At 44.4% G+C, this 16,741-nt stretch overlaps 2 pseudogenes; both read right to left on the reverse strand.

The window, feature by feature from the left end:
* Positions 1 to 10,522: 10,522 nt before the first annotated feature.
* Positions 10,523 to 11,099, reverse strand: LOC112827060 (V-type proton ATPase subunit F pseudogene; annotated as a pseudogene).
* Positions 11,100 to 15,777: 4,678 nt separating this feature from the next.
* On the reverse strand, positions 15,778 to 16,516 carry LOC112827111 (S-phase kinase-associated protein 1 pseudogene; annotated as a pseudogene).
* Between the last annotated feature and the right edge of the window lie 225 nt (positions 16,517 to 16,741).

The raw sequence follows: 16,741 nt of genomic DNA on the forward strand, positions 1-16,741 counted from the left end.
GCCACCCAGGCGCCCCTATTTTATAAAGACTTATTTATTTATTTGAGAAAGCGAGACAGAGAGCACGAATACACACGAGCACAGGGGAACTGGCAGAGGAGAGAATCTTCAAGCAGACTCCCCACCCAGCGCTGAGCCCCACATGGGGCTTGATCCCAGGACCCATGAGATCATGACATGAGCTTCAACCAAGAGTGAGATGCCCAACCGACTGAGCCACCCAGGTGCCCTGATTTCTCTATTTTAAATTCCTGACCACTGCAGTCCCAGCTTTCTCTATCCCTCTTCCCTTTTTCATTTCTCTTCATAGCACTTTTTATCATTGGAAACACCATATATTTTTGTTTACTTATGGCATTTAGTACCTCTTTTCCTCACTAGACTGAAAACTCTGTGAAGGTAGGACTTCTATCTCTTTCATTCTCTGATGTAACCTCAGTACCCACTACATAGTTTAGCAATAGTACTCGCTCAGACTGTGTATGTTACTTGGGTTCAATCCCTCGTCAGACAACCGATAATAAATGCTATGTTAGATGCTGAGACCCCAGAGATGAATGCTAAGACCCACGTGAACTTTCTCTTGAACAGCTGCAGCTGCCCTGCCACTCTCCTTGCTTCTCCCTTTAGTGATCCCATAAACCACCCCCCCACACAGTAGCCAGGGGGATCTTAAAAAAATCATATACTAAATTATGTTCCAGTGACACCCTATTGCATTTGGGATAAAACCCAGACCCTAATTGACTTGGTCTCTGCTTCCCTCTCTGATCTCAGGTTAATATATCTTTTCTCATTTCTTACCCCATGCCGACACTAACATTCCTGATGTTTCCTGAACTTTCCAAGCATGCCTTAGGGCCTTTCACCTGCTGTTCCCTTTGCTGTCTGGAATTTTCATTCCTCCTGGCTTGCTCCCTATTGTCATTCAGATCTCTGCTCCTTATTGTCACTGGGGTGGGTCTTCCAAACCCTAAGTTCCAAGAGGGCAGGAAGTTTGTTCAGTTCACTGCAGTGTCTCTAGCACCTAGATTAGTGTCTGGCCTACAGTAGGTATTTAAATGTTTGTGAAAGAGGGCCTCTGGGTGGCTCATTCAGTTGAGCCTCTCTTGGTTTTGGCTCAGGTCATGACCTCAGGGTCCTGGGATCCAGCCCCAAGCTGGCTCCGTGCTCAGTGGGGAGTCTGCTGGAGATTCTCTCTCCCTCTCCCTCTGGCCTTCCCCCACTCACATGTGTGTGCTCGCTCTCTTTCTCTCTCTCTCTCAAATAAATAAATAAACTTTAAAAAATAAAAATAAAAAAATAACTATTTGTGAAAGAAAGGGGGAAAAGAAGAAAGGAAAGAAGGTAAAAAGGAAACCAATCTATCAATTCTATTAACATATACATATGTTCAGCTCTCTGGTCTCAGACCTAGTTTGTGGCGAAATGACTAAACACGCCAAGAAGGTCGGAATTGTATATAAATACGGGACCATTATGGTGCCTCCCACAGGAAAATGGTGAAGAAGATTGAAATGAACCAGCATGAAAGTACACTTGCTCCTTCTGTGCCAAAACCAAGATGAAAAGAGAAGCTGTGGGGATCTGGCGTTGTGGTTCCTGCCTGAAAACCGTCGCTCGTGCTCCCTGGCCCTACAGCACCGCTTCTGCCATCAAGGTAAAGGCGGCCATTGGAAGTCTGAAGGACTCAAGAGACCAGCAGAAGCTCCACCATTTGAGACATTGCTAGCCTATAATAAATGGGTTAATTTATGTGACCAAAATATGGACATATATAAAAATACATATGTTCACACAAAGTGGGACTGATATTAACAATTAAAAAAAATATATGTTCAGGGGCGCCTGCGTGGCTCAGTCATTAAGTGTCTGCCTGCGGCTCAGGTCATGATCCCAGGGTCCTGGGACTGAGTCCCACATCGGGGGTCCCTGCTCTGCGGGAAGCCTGCTTTTCCCTCTCCCACTCCCCCTGCTTGTGTTCCCTCTCTCACTATGTCTCTGTCTGTCAAATAAATAAATAAAATCTTTTAAAAAACAAAAAGTATGTTCAAAAATAGGGAGGCAAACCATAAGAGATGCTGACCTTTAGGAAACAAACTGAGGGTAGCTGGAGGGGAGGTGGGTGAGGGGGATGGGGTAACTGGGACATGGGCATTAAGGAGGGCATTAACAGATGAACACTGGGTGTTATATGCAACTGATGAATCATTGAATTCTACCACCAAAACTCATCATACAGAATATGTTAGCTACATTGAATTTAAATAGAGAATTTAAAAAAAATAAAAAACAAAAAATTTTTTTAAATATGTACAAGTTGTTTGAGAACCCAAGAATAGAGTTTTTAACTCAAGGGGTATCGGAAAAGGCTTCCAGGAGGAAGCACCTTCTGCGCTGGCTTTGGCAGGGTTTTGATGGCACCTGTTCCTAATCCCATACTGAGCGACATCTGGGAAACAATATTCTAGACCTAAAATCTAAGCCACATGAGCGACACGGTCTAATAAAGAGTTTGTGAAGATGCCTGCTATCATTCCTTCCTGTTTGCACAAGCTACTCCTCCATCAAGAGGTAGACTTTATTTCCTCTTCCTTGAATTGGGGTGGCTCTAGGACTGTTGGACGAATGGAAACGGTGGACATTATATGGTAGGACTTTCAGCTCCTACCTTATGATGACTGGCAGCTTCCACTTCCTTCCTCCTGGAACCACCATGTTATGGGAACCCCAAGCCACATGGAGAGGCCACATGGAAAAAGAGTGGGGCAGTCCGTGGACAGCCCCAGCTAAGATCCCAGCTAGTAGTAACTGCCAGCCATATGAGTCAGCCTTTTTGCACATTCCAGTCCCTGGGGGCTCCGGGAAGACAGCTCCTACCAACAAGATCTACAACAGAAGAACCACCCACTAAGCCAAATCAACGTACAATATCATGAGAGATAATGAAATGGTTGTGCTTTAAACCACTGAATTTTGCAGTGATTTGTTACTCGGCAATTGATAATCGAAACACTGCATGTGTGGACTTTTGCCGACCTGTGGCTGAGAACCTTCGGTAGGCAGGAAGAGTAGCCTCAAATCCTGAAACTACCCCAATAAAATTGGCTTGGCCTAGGCACACAGAAGCATAAACACTGTGAGGATGAGATCAGAAGGTCACCTCGCTAAAGCCCTCCAAAAATGAAGAGATTCTTCCTACAACCTTTCTGATTTCACAGAGCCTCTGCTTCCATGCTCCCAGGATGGGTGCTCATTTCCTCAAGGGCAGTTGTGCTGGTCAGTGCTCTTGGGTTGCAAGCAACAACAACAGACTCTGGGACAGAGTGAAATGATAGGCAGGAACTCACAGAATCAAAGGGAAGACTAGAGGATCAGGCCAGAAATGTCAGAAACCGGAGGGAAAGAAGATCCTGAATATCTTTTCTGCAACCAGCAGTAAATCTAGAGATCAGTCTTTTTTTTTTTTTCCTATATTCTCATCATCCTATTCCAAGATTCAAATTCAAAAGAGGAATTTGTCCAGGGGTGCCTGGCTGGCTCAGTTGGTGGAGCAGGTGACTCTTGTACTCGGGGTTGTAAGTTTGAGCCGCACCTTGGGTGAAGAGATTACTTAAAAATCTTAAAAAAAAAAAAAAGGAATTTGTTCAATTGGTCTAGCTTGTGTCACATGTTGGATATGCAAGTAATAGGCTACTAGACCAGTAATCATACTAACTAGCCTACAATTTACTCTTAAATAATTCAAGGGGGGAAAAATACAAACACACACACACACGGAGAGAGAAAGTGCATGTGAGCAAATGTAGCAAAATTTTACCAGTTAGTAGATTTAGGGGCGCCTGGGTGGCTCAGTCAGTTAAGCATCTACCTTCGACTCAGGTCATGATCGCAGGGTCCTGGGATCCAGCCCTGCGTTGTGTGGAGCCCCTTGTGGAGCCCAGCATATGGCTCCCTGCTTAGCAGGGAATCTGCTTCTCCCTCTCTTTCTGCCCCTCCCCCTACCAATTGTGCTCTCTCACGTGCTCTCTTTCTCAGATAAATAAATAAAATCTTTAAAAACTATATTTAAAAAGAATTAGTAAATCTACATTCAGTGTATGCAGGTGTTTATTGTATTATTGAAAATTTTCTGTAGTCTTGAAATTTTCCAAAATAAAAAAGTTTGGGGGAAGAAACTTCTGGCAGAAAAAAAGATAATCCTAGCCAGCACTCATAGAAACCTTAGATTTACCAGACACAAGTCAAAGTCCATTGCATATATTAATTCATTTAATCCTTGTGCTAACCCTAAGCAGTGAGTCTTTTAGTATCACCATTTTACACATGAATAAATGGAGGCATTGAACAAATTAGTAACTTGCCCAAGGGTATAAGCTCCTAAGTGCTGGATCAGGAGGATATAAACCCAGGCTCAAGATCTTAACTATTATGCTTTATTGCCTCTCCATAGATGCATAAACAATAAAGACATTTAATTGTCCCATATAATACGTCTAGAGGTAGACAGTTCCAGAGTGTGTTCATCAAGAACCAGGATGAGAGGGCACCTGGGTGGCTCAGTCTGTTGAGCATCTGCCTTCAGTTCGGGTCATGATCTCAGAGTCTTGGGATAAGCCCCGCATGGGGCTCCCTGCTCAGCGAGGAGTCTGCTTCTCTCTCTACTTCTGCCCCTCCCCTGCTCATGCTCGCTCGTGCTCTCTCTCTCTCAAATAAATGAATAAAATCCTTACAAAAAAAAAAAAAAAGAGCCAGGATGTTACAATCCTTCTGTTCCACCATCTTCAGCATATTGGCTTTCTGTCCTTAGTTTGTTGCCTCATGGACACAAGATGGCTGCCACAGCTGAAGAATCAAATCAATTCACATTCCAGTTCAAATTCAGGAAGCCAAAAAGTGATTAGGTGTCAAGAGAGATGCCGTATCTCTCCACTTTTCTTTCAGACTAAAACTCTTTCCCAAAAGTTTCTGGCTCCCCCTCACTGCCCCCTGGTCCCACAGTAAATGTCCCCTTACATCTCATTATACTGGAAATATGGGCCCCATGGGGACCCCTGGCTACAAGGGGATCTGGGAATCCAAGCATTTACTATTTCAACCATGCACTTTGAGGGGATGAGTGAATGTTTCTCAGTTGTTTGGTGTAGCCCAGAGCTTCTGCTTTTGTCCCTGCCCCCCTCACGGTCCCCTGCATTCTTGCTTCTTTTATTGTGTGACAATATAGCCTAGTGGTTAAGAGTGTGGGCTTTGGCACCCACTGCCTGACTTGCTCGGCTGGTTCTGCTACTTATAAACCTGTGTGATAATGACTGGTTGCTTGAACTTTCTGTGCCTCCATTTCCTAAAGTGGGAACTAAAATAACCCCTACTTCTTGTAAGGATTAAATAAAACAATACAGTGAAAGCCCTAAAAACAGTATTGAGCACAAAGTACACCTTCAATAAATGTTAGTAATGATAACGTATGGCAGTTCCAAACTCAGGGCTTGCAGGAATTAATACCCAAAGGTTAGTAACAATTTCCTCCTCCCCCCGCCCCGCCCATTTTGCCTCCTTATATTTACTACAGTCTGAAATTGCCCTGCAAGTGAAAATAGATTGCTTGGGTGGATATCTAAGGCCTGCATCTGCCTAAAACTCTGTTTTGAAATATGCAATCTGAAAATGAGCTGGCCCGGGTCCAGGCTCCACCCCGAGGCTATGTGTACTCTGAACCTCTCCACTCCTGGCTGGGACACACAGCTGACGGGGAGTCAGACAGACAGGCAGAAGAGACTTAGGACCAATGAACGCTTTATTTGTTGTTTTGCTTAAAAGGGGAAAACACCTCTGTGAAGAATCACATTTAAGGCAAATTTTTGGTGAGTAAAGAGCAGCCTGAGCTTTCTGACCCCGAGTAACCTGGTTCACACCTCTTGCTTTAAACCTGGATGGGGGGTTGGTGACCTGTGATTTTTGTTCCAGAGTTGTCGCATGAACCAGTTGAAATTGGCACCTGGACTGGCTACAGTAGGCTTGCCCCTCCCCACTACCTGCAAATGACTCCACACAGGTGGAAAAATCTTAAGCCCAGCTCACTTTTTGCCTTTTTTTTTTCTTTCTGAGACTTACTAAATGTGTTTGCTTTGGGAAAAATTAGTTTGCTACCAAATGCTTAAAAAGTACCCATTGTGGGAGCGCTAAAGGTAAAAAAAAGCATCAGCAAGTTTGAGGTGAAATTGGAACTTCCATACACTGCTGGTAGGACTATAAATGGTGCAGCCACTTTGGATAACAGTTTGGCAGTTCATCAAAATGTGAAACATAGAGTTGCCCTATGATCCAGCAATTCCACTCCTAGGTATATTCCCAAAAGAATTTAATACGTAAGTCCACGTGGGGCATCTGGATGGTTCAGTCAGTTAAGCATCTGACTCTTGGTTTCAGCTCAGGTCATGATCTCAGGGTCATGAGATCGAGCCCTACATCGGGCTCCCAGCTCAGCACAGAGTCTGCTTGAAATTCTCTCTCCCTCTCCCTCTCCCTCTGCCTCTCCCACTTGTGCTCTTGCTCTCTCTCTTTCTAAGATAAATAAATCTTTAAAAAATAAATAAATAAAAATAAAACAAGGCGCCTGGGTGGCTCAGTCATTAAGCATCTGCCTTTGGCTCAGGTCATGATCCCAGGGTCCTGGGATTGAGCCCCACATCGGGCTCTCTGCTCAGCGGAAAGCCTGCTTCTCCCCCTCCCATTCCCCTGCTTGTGTTCCCTCTCTTACTATCTCTCTCTTCAAATAAATAAATAAAATCTTTAAAAAAAAAACATAAGTCCACTCCAAAACCTGTACAGAAATGTTCATAGCATTTATTCATAATAGTCAAAAAATGGAAACAACCCCAATGACCATCAACTGATGAATGGTTCAACAAAAATACCCGCTCAATGGAATATCATCAGGCAATAAAAAGGAGTGAAGTACTGATTCATCCTATAACATGGGTGAACCTTGAAAACATCATGCTAAGTGAAAGAAGCCAGACATATATCACACGATTCCATTTATATGAAATGTACAGAATTGGCAGATCTAAAGAAACAAAAAGTAGGTTAGTGGTTGCTAGGGACTGGAGAACGGGGGCATGGGGGATGGTGGTGAAGGAGGGGTGCAGCATTTCTTTCTGGGGGGATGAAAATATTCTGAAATCAAATAATGGTAATGAGGGGCACCTGGGTGGCTCAGATGGTTAAGCATCTGCCTTTGGCTCAGGTCATGATCCCAGGGTCCTGGGATGGAGCCCCGCATCGGGCTCCCTGCTGGGCGGGGAGCCTGCTTCTCCCTCTGCCTCTGCCTCTCTCTCTCTCTCTCTGACTCTCATGAATAAATAAATAAATAAAACATTAAAAAAAACAAATAATGGTAATGATGGCGTGACACTGGATATGCTAAAAAAAACAAAACACTGTGGCATACCCTTTAAAATGGTGAATTTTATGGCATGTGAATCATATCTCAATAAAGCTCTTTTTTTGGGACGCCTGGGTGGCTCAGTTGGTTAAGCAACTGCCTTCGGCTCAGGTCATGATCCTGGAGTCCCGGGATCGAGTCCCGCATCGGGCTCCCTGCTCAGCGGGGAGTCTGCTTCTCCCTCTGACCCTCTTCCCTCTCATGTGCTCTCTCTCTCTCTCATTCTCTCTCTCAAATAAATAAATAAAATCTTTAAAAAAAAAAAAAGCTCTTTTTTAAGTGTCCATTGTGGTTAATGCAATTGTGAAATTAGTAATTTTCACATTTTCAGATATATGAAAATAAATTTTTTTATTTATTTATTTTTTTAAAGATTTTATTCAGTTATTTGAGAGAAAGAGAGGGGGTGGGGAGCAGAGGGTAAGAATCTCAAGCAGACTCTCCACTGAGCATGGAGCCAGATGCGGGGCTCGATCCCACGACCCTGAGCTGAAGGCAGACGCTCAATGGACTGAGCTCCCCAGGTGCCCGAAAAGAAAAAGTTTTTAAATAATGGTAAAGGGCGCCTGGGTGGCTCAGTTGGTTGGGCGACTGCCTTTGGCTCGGGTCATGATCCTGGAGTCCCCAGATCGAGTCCCGCATGGGGCTCCCTGCTCAGCAGGGAGTCTGCTTCTCCCTCTGACCCTCCCCCCTCTCATGTGCGCTCTCTCTCTCTCAAATAAATAAATAAAATAAAATAAATGGTAGAAAATCAGAAGGTATAAAGTGGTATAGAATACAAAGAAAGCTTCTCCCTACTCCTGTTCACCAATCTTGCTCTTTCCAAGCATTACCACCTTCTTTTTTTCTTTTTTAAATATTTGTAATATTTTATTTAATTCTTTAATATTTTATTTTTAAGTAATCTCTACACCCAACATGGGGCTCGAACTCACGACCCTGAGATCAAGAGCCAGCCAGACACCCTGACCATCACCATGTCCTTCCAGGGATAGTCTACACCTACACAAACTTATAGATGTGTTGCTTCTTATGTAAACAAGAGCATACTGTCCACAATGTTTTGTCCCTTATCACTTAGTAATGTATCATGAAAATTGCTTTGCAAGGACCTTATCATAAAGTACATAGAGAGCTATCATGCTTTTCTTTTTTTTTTTTTAAAGATTTTATTTATTTATTTGACAGAGAGAGACATAGCGAGAGAGGGAACACAAGCAGGGGGAGTGGGAGAGGGAGAAGCAGGCTTTCTGAGGAGCAGGGAGCCCGATGTAAGGCTTGATCCCAGGACCCTGGGATCAGGACCTGAGCTGAAGGCGGATGCTTAACGACGGAGCCACCCAGGCGCCCCTATCATGCTTTTCTTATAAGTATGTGGATGTTATTAGTAGACATTCAGTTTGTTTCCTTTCTTTTACTATTACAATGAATTTCCTTGTACCTCTCTCTTAAAAGCAACATTTTAACAGGTGTTAGTAATCATAAAATATAAAGAAGTAGAGATCTTATTAATGAGGCCTTTTTTTTTCTTAAGAGAGGAAGGGGATGAGAGGAGCAGAAGGAGGGAGAGAATCTTTTTTTTTTTTTTAAGATTTTATTTATTTACTTGACCGAGAGCATGTACAAGCAGGGGGAGTGGCAGACAGAGTCTCCGGAGAGGGAGATGCCAACTCCCCACTGAGCAGGGAGCCTGACATGGGGCTCAATTCCAGGACCCTGGGATCATGACCCCAGCCGAAGGAAGACGCCTAACCGACTGAGCCACCCAGGTGCTGCTTTAATGAAATCTTTCTAAATGAACTTCATGATGTCAAACTTAGGACCCTCCCAGCACTAGCAGAGGAATGGGACCAGAGGGGGCCATGAGAGGAGACAGAGATGTTCTCTAGCAATGGTCATGTTTTGGATCAAGGCAGCTCAAAGTTCTGAAATGGAAGAGTCACCGAAGTCGGAGCTTTTTGTTTCAGATGGGAAAAGACATCTTTGAAGATGGCCACATCAAGTGTCTCCAATAGGCAGTACTGGAGTTGGCTTCGTGAGACGATATGCTTTCCAGATAGTGAATCAAAACCCATTTGTGGGTTTGGAAATCAACATCATGGGATTTGCCCACTATTTTAAAACACGGTGATGGAATTTTATGAAATATCAGAGTGGATCTCCCATAATATGTGTTGTTTCTTAAAATTTTTATCTCAAGTATATATAGAAGTGTGAATACTGAATCACAGTGTGAAATATATTCGTCACTGTGATTCACAGTCAAATGCTTAAAGGCAGTGAGCAAGGAGGGCGACTTTCTGGCCCATACATTCTCTTTCATAACCCCAAGCCTTTTTGCCAGACTTAGTATATAAAACTGAAAACCAAATCCCCCACTCCCTGCCCATCCCCCCACCCCCCCGAGGATAAATTCAAGTGACAAGTGGGAAGGCGATGGTCTGTGAGATGGTGGCCTTGAGGAACCAGACTCAATCCCAACCCCTTCCCCTCCAGAGAAGGATAAATCTGAGGACACTCCAGCAAAATCTTCCCACCTTGGCTTTGGGGCTATTTTTACATTTTCCCTCTCACTGTTCCTCCTCTTTTTGCTTTCTTTTTAAATTCCACAAACAAGGGGCACCTGGGTGGCTCAGTCAAGCATCAGACACTTGATTTCGGCTCAGGTCATGATCTCAGGGTGGTGAGATCCAGCCCCAAATCGGGGTCCACGCTGGGCGTGGAGCCTGCTTAAGACCTTTTCTCTCTCCCTCTGTCCCTCCCCCACCCCTCTCTCTGTCAAAAAAATAAATAAAAGTAAATGAATAAAGTAATTAAATTAAATTAATTCCACAAACAAGATGCCAGGTAAAATCCCTTGACCACACAACTACTCTCCCAGAGCCAACCACCATTACCAGTTTCTTAGGTGTTATTTAAGAGATGCGTTTACAAATGAACACACATGTGTAGAGAGAGGTACATTTTTTTTTTTTTTTTTTTGGAGAGAAACAAGAACATTACTTTAATTTAACATCAACAGTGACACTGTGTAACAGCAACAGGGAGGTAGTGGAGAGAAGACACTCAGGCTTCCTGTTCCCTAACCGGCCTTGACTTTAATGGCAGAGCCCCAGCCAACATGGAAGCACCTCACCTAGCCTCTCAGTGGAATGGGAAGGGGCAGGGGGCTGGGAACTGGACATCAGAGTCTCACAACTTAGAGAAGGGCTGATGGGGCAAGCCTGGGGAGAGGCTGCATGGCTGTGGGGAGGGCCCTAGCGCAGGTCCTCGGCCGTGAACATTCCCCTGGCCCTGCGCAGGATGGAGTCCTTGGCAGCATCATAGGGGTGCTCCTTGGACGGGATCTCCAGAACGGCTGGAATGGACCGCTGCTGGGCGTCGAGTGCGTGCCGCACCATCTCTGCAATGTATTGGTTGATGAGGATAATGCCGATGTCATCCCGGTTTAGAAACTGCCGGAAAGTGTCTTCGATCTCATTGATGGTTGTATCCTTCTCCACCACCAGGAAATTAGGCTGACGGTTCTTGTTAAGCTCCCCTATGCCGCCCAGCAGGAAGCCAGTCACCGTGTCCTCGTCTCCGATCACCGCTATTAGCTTCCCCCTACCCGCCATTCTCGCAGGCAGGTCCGCGACGGCCCGAGGTCACCGAAGCCCCCGAGAGAGATACATTTTTGTAACACAAATGATGGTATACTATATGCTCTGCTTTGCCCTTAACTTTTTATTTTATTTATTTATTTGACAGAGAGAGACACAGCGAGAGAGGGAACACAAGCAGGGGGCGTGGGAGAGGGAGAAGCAGGCTTCCCGCGGAGCAGGGAGCCCGATGTGGGGCTCGATCCCAGGACCCTGGGATCATGACCTGAGCCGAAGGCAGACGCCTAACGACTGAGCCACTCAGGCTCCCCTGCCCTTAACTTTTTTCACTTCTGGTGGGTATCTGGAAGGTCTTTTCACACTGGAACACGCTGAGCAGCTTCATTATGTTTTACTGGCTACATGGCATCCCATCATATGGAGTCTAAAAGGCTTTTAAAGGTTGGCTGACCCCAGTCTTGGAATTGCAGTTTCCTTCTTCTTCTTCTTCTTTTTTTTCTTTTTTTAATGAAGTTGGGTTCTAAAGTGATGACAGTGAGCTTACTTAAAGGATAAAACTTCTTCTAATTATTTAGTAATTACAGAGTAGGAACATCAGAGGAATGGATGTGTTGGGGCATGAAAACAATATCTATGCCAGGGGTAAATGTATAAGCCAAGAGAAGAGTCTAGCTTTAAAAAAAAAAGAATTTTTTTTAAACCACCCTCTGGCTATTATCAATCAACTGGATTGCAGAGTCTGTTAAGGATAGTCATTATAAAAAAAAAAAAAAGGCTAAGCCACTATATATCAATTATGATGACTGCCCCCACCCACGGATCCCTTCTAAAGGAAGGGCAGAAGTCACTGTCTTTGGTACCTACCATTAACTGGTCACTTCTGCTCACGCCACTGCTGATTGGCTCACAATTGGGCATCAGCTCCAAGAGCAGCCAGTGCATGGGCCGGCTAGTGGTTTCTGAGGTGACTGGGCGCAAAATTATTGGGCCAAACAGGAAATAGGTTGATTTGTCAAATTTCCATTCGGTGTGAATTTGAATTAGAAACTATTGAAGGGGGGGCACCTGGGTGGCTCAGTCATTAAGCATCTGCCTTCGGCTCAGGTCTCAGGTCATGATCCCAGGGTCCTGGAATCAAGCCCCCCATCGGGCTCCCTGCTCAGCGGGAGGCCTGCTTCTCCCTCTCCCACTCCCCCTGCTTGTGTTCCCTCTCTTGCTGTGTCTCTCTCTGTCAAATAGATAAATAAAATCTTAAAAAAAAAAAACTATAGAGGGGGCGCCTGGCTGGCTCAGTCGGAAGAGGGTGTGACTTTTGATATCCGGGCTTGTGAGTTTGAGCCCTTCATTGGATGTAGAGATTACACAAATACATAAATACACTTAAAAACAAAAACAAACTATGGAGTGAATCAGCTAGTTAATAAAAGGATTTGCAACTGAAGGGCTAAAGAGCAGAAAGAACGGACTAGGGTGGGACCTGAAGAATAGAAACCGAATATTCAGAGCTAGGAGGCAGAGAGAAGATGCTGAAAAAGAAAAGTGAAGGTAGTTCCTCCCCAGCAATACAGGAATCTGAACCCCCCACACACACAAAAACATCTGACAATTCTGGGTAAAAGATAACAAATATTCTTTCAAGTGAAAAACTGAGTTCACAAGAAAGTGAGGGAAATCCCCACATGCCAAGAAACAAAAATGGAACCGAAAACCAAACCAGTTAAGTGCACACTGATGCTGCGCGAGCCAGAAGAGGAAGGCATTGAGGGTCTTGGGTTGAAATGCAAATGAGAGTACAGGAAGTGAGGTCCTGGGCTCTTAGGGTCCCCAAGTACAGCCCCCAGAAACAGTCCTCCTTGAGCTAGGACTCAGCAGACAAGTTGAGATGCGATTAGACCCCCAGCGGATAGGATGTGAGGATAGGAACCCTGGAAGAGATGGAATATAATAGAGTGGCCTATAAAGACAGAAAAAAGGAACCAAAATATGAGAAAAGGACAACATATTTCATGTATGTAAAGATAAGCGAGTTTGACCAAGAACCAAGCAGCATAGAGAGTGAGAAGCTGGTAGGTGCCAGGGAGGGAAAAAAGACACCCCATCGAGACCCAGAGATAGAGAAAGTAATTGAACTTGGTGAAGGGCAGAGCGCTAACTTTGCTAGAGGCACGGTGCAGGCCTGTGACCATGTGGCCAAGGCCAGCCGAACTCAGAGTGCTTGGGAGGCCTACATTCACTCACCTTCTGACCTGAGTGCTTATTAAGTGCTGTGTTTATGTCCCATGGCAGCTATGACAAATTGCCACCAAGTGGCTTAAAGCCACACAAATCTATTATCTCACAGGTGTGGATATCAGAAGTCTGGAGTGGGTCTTACGGGGCTAAAATAGAAGATTACATTCCTTCTGGAGGCTCTAGGGAGAATCTATCTCCTTGTCTTTCCAGCTTCTAGAGGCTGCCCACATTCCTTGGCTCAAGGCCCCCCTCTACCTTCAAAGCCAGGAGTCCCATCAGTCCTACCCCTGCTTCAGTTGTCACATCTTCTCTCCGGCTTCCCTCTTATAAGGACCCTTTATGGTTACATTGGGCCCACTCAGATAATTCCAGATAACCTCTCCATCTCAAAATCCTTAAATTAATCACATTGCCAGAGTCCCCTTGACCGTGTGAGTTAACACGCATGCACTTATTTTAGGATGGGAAATAGCAGGGTGAAGACCTGCTCCCACAAAGCTTGAGTCGGGTGGGGGGGAGGGAGACAGGGAAGAGGAATGGATAATCCCAAAGCAAACACAAAAGTAAGCAAAATCATTATAGAAAGTGACCAAGGCTAGGAAAGAAATAACCACAGGGTGACAAAACAGAGGTTGGGGGCTGGTGAGGCTACCTTAGGATGTCAGGTCAGGCTCCTGAAAGGAGATGACATTTGAGGCAATGCAGGAATGGTGACAAGACGGGAGCCTTCAAAATATCGGAGGAAAGGGCACTACAGGCAGAGGCCACAAAGGTAGGGATTCACCTGGGGCATGCTGGGAGCAGCAGGTGGTGGCATGACTAAATGGGTAACAAGACATGATCCTGAGTCTGTCCCTCCTACAAGGTTTTTTTAATCCGCTCTTGCTGGCTTTCTGTAAGGATCATGGAGGGAAAAAAAGATTATGCCACAGGCAAGATTCCAGTGAATATTTTTTTTTTTGACAGTATATGGGACTTTATTAAATAAGATACAGATTCAGGGCAAATGAGAAGTGAAGTACCGAGGCAAACTACTATCAGCGAATAATCTGAGCCAAGACAGCTCACAGTAAACATGAAGAGAATGCGGTAGGACTCCATGTGAATACAGATGATGCTAAATGGAAAAGCAAGAGAAAAGGGAGCATAGGAGGAACGAAAAAGACATAACAATTTGTGAGCCATCTCAAGCACCAAGAAAACTTCCTTCGACTGTAGGGCAGAGGCTGGGAACAATGAGTGCAGTCCTGTGCGGCCACGAGCACCAGTTAAGAACTGAAGCACTGGCTCCAGGGAACCAGATCATGACAGTCAGAAGAGACACAAGTCTAACAGAACCCAAGGGTTAGATCAGCAGCCTCCAGCAAGCTAGGACATGAACTGCCTGCAAGCTGTCTCCAGCTACAGAAACGTACATATACTTAACTGATTTAATAGTAAGTGGAGAGACACAGTTAAGTACACAAAAGCTACTAAGTAGCTTACTTTTATTGAAAGTATCTTGCATTCATGATGGATGCTTTCTAGGTTTTGCCAGACACTTTAACATTAAAGGTTAAATTATTTTTTACGTGCAAGTAGTGTGAAGTTTCCCCCACATGGGATCAATGATTTTAAGAAGATGACATAACCACATGGGTTATTTGTCTTTTTTAATCGAAAAGCTAACAGACTGGCTAGTTATAGTCCCCCCAAAACCACAAACTGAGTAGTAACTGAGTCTCTAGCCAACATAGTCAAAGCTGAGGATTAAAAATGCAAAAACAAGTCCTTAGATCCAATTAAGGGAGCCCTGCGACATACAGGCTAATCAATACCAGTGGTACTCCTTGACTCCAGGAAGCTGGAAGACATCCTAATAACCCCACTCAAAACATTGACCTCAGGTAGCCTTTTTCCAGTTTCCAACTCATGAAAAAAGAGTATGTTGTTAATTCTATTTCAGAAAAGTTTTTTCAACTTGTTTTATTTACAATGCCAACTTTTAAAAGGTCATTAAACTAAAGTTAACTGGACAATAAACTAGGCAGAAATCGCTTTACAAATTTCAGAAAGCCCAAAATGCCACCTTCTACAGAGAACCCACAGTTCAGGTTTATTTAGAGCAAAGAAAAAAACAACCTTTTGATCATACTAGAAGAAACTCAGCCATAAGTTTGGAATCTGTACTCAAACTACACACGCAAGGAGGACAATATTCTGCTTTTTTTTTTTTTAAAGATTTTATTTATTTATTTGACAGAGAAAGACAGCGAGAGCAGGAACACAAGCAAGGGGAGTGGGAGAGGGAGAAGCAGGCTTCCCGCTGAGCAGGGAGCCCGATGTGGGACTCGATCCCAGGACCCTGGGATCATGACCTGAGCTGAAGGCAGACGCTCAACGACTGAGCCACCCAGGCGCCCCAATATTCTGCTTAAACAACTGATTTGCTGCTGCCATTTGTCTACTGTTTGTCTAATATTAACAATTATAAACAGAGCAGTGCAACTAGTATTTGGAACAATCCTTACAGTGTTACAGTGTCAGGCATAACATTTCACTTCTCTTCACACCACTGGTTTTCTTTGCGTACCTGGGCTTCCTCTTCTTCAGTAAAGTCATTTTTGATATTGAAGGTCTTGCAGGTCTCCTCAGGAGTTTTCCCCTTGATCATATTGGCAACAGTCTTGCATGTAACATCAAGCAAACCTTTGATGTCTAAGTAGTTCGCAGCCAGAATAAGTTCAAAAAGTGTTCCTTGGTCAACTTTCAGGAATTCTTGGTCCCAAACAGGGGTATCATCTGTCCGCTTTTCTTTGTTCTCATCATCCTCGGGAGGAGGGGGATCATCCTTGTGGTGGGTGCTCCACTGAATGACCTTTTTAAATATTGCTGTGTTAATATTTGGTAGAGGAACTGGGTCATCATCTCCTTCATCATCCATTCCCAAATCTTCCAACATGGTCTTGATAGTCACAGACTGTTTGGCAATTTCAACATCAACCTCAAATATCTCTCCTTCAGAGCTCTGCAACTTAACTGAAGGCATGGTGCTCCGTCTCAGGCAGACTGCAGGCTGTAGGCTGACAAGAACAGAGCGGCCTCAGGTATGAGAAGAGAAAGGGGGAGAACAAGTCCACTTCCAGTGAATCTTTTTACCAGAAGCCCACCCTTTCCTGGAGTAGATCCATCTATTGCAACCAAAAGTCCTAAACCAATATATGACACAAAATAGTGTAAGATACCATGCAAAATGGAGCAGGTCCTTTGGAAAACAATCTAGCTCCTAAAAAGGTTAAACCTAGAGTTACCACATAACTCAGCAACTCCACTCCTAGGTAGATACCCAAAGGAACTGAAGACATACATCTACACAAAACTTTGCACGTGACTGACCATAGCAGCCTTCTTCATAAGAGCCCCAAAGTGGAAACAACCCACGTGTCCATCAACCGATGAATGGGTAAACAAAATGTGGTGTATC

Source organism: Callorhinus ursinus, unplaced genomic scaffold (assembly GCF_003265705.2).
Source record: "Callorhinus ursinus isolate GAN/ISIS: 27379988/994484 unplaced genomic scaffold, GSC_fseal_2.0 scaffold38, whole genome shotgun sequence".
Lineage (NCBI taxonomy): Eukaryota > Metazoa > Chordata > Mammalia > Carnivora > Otariidae > Callorhinus > Callorhinus ursinus.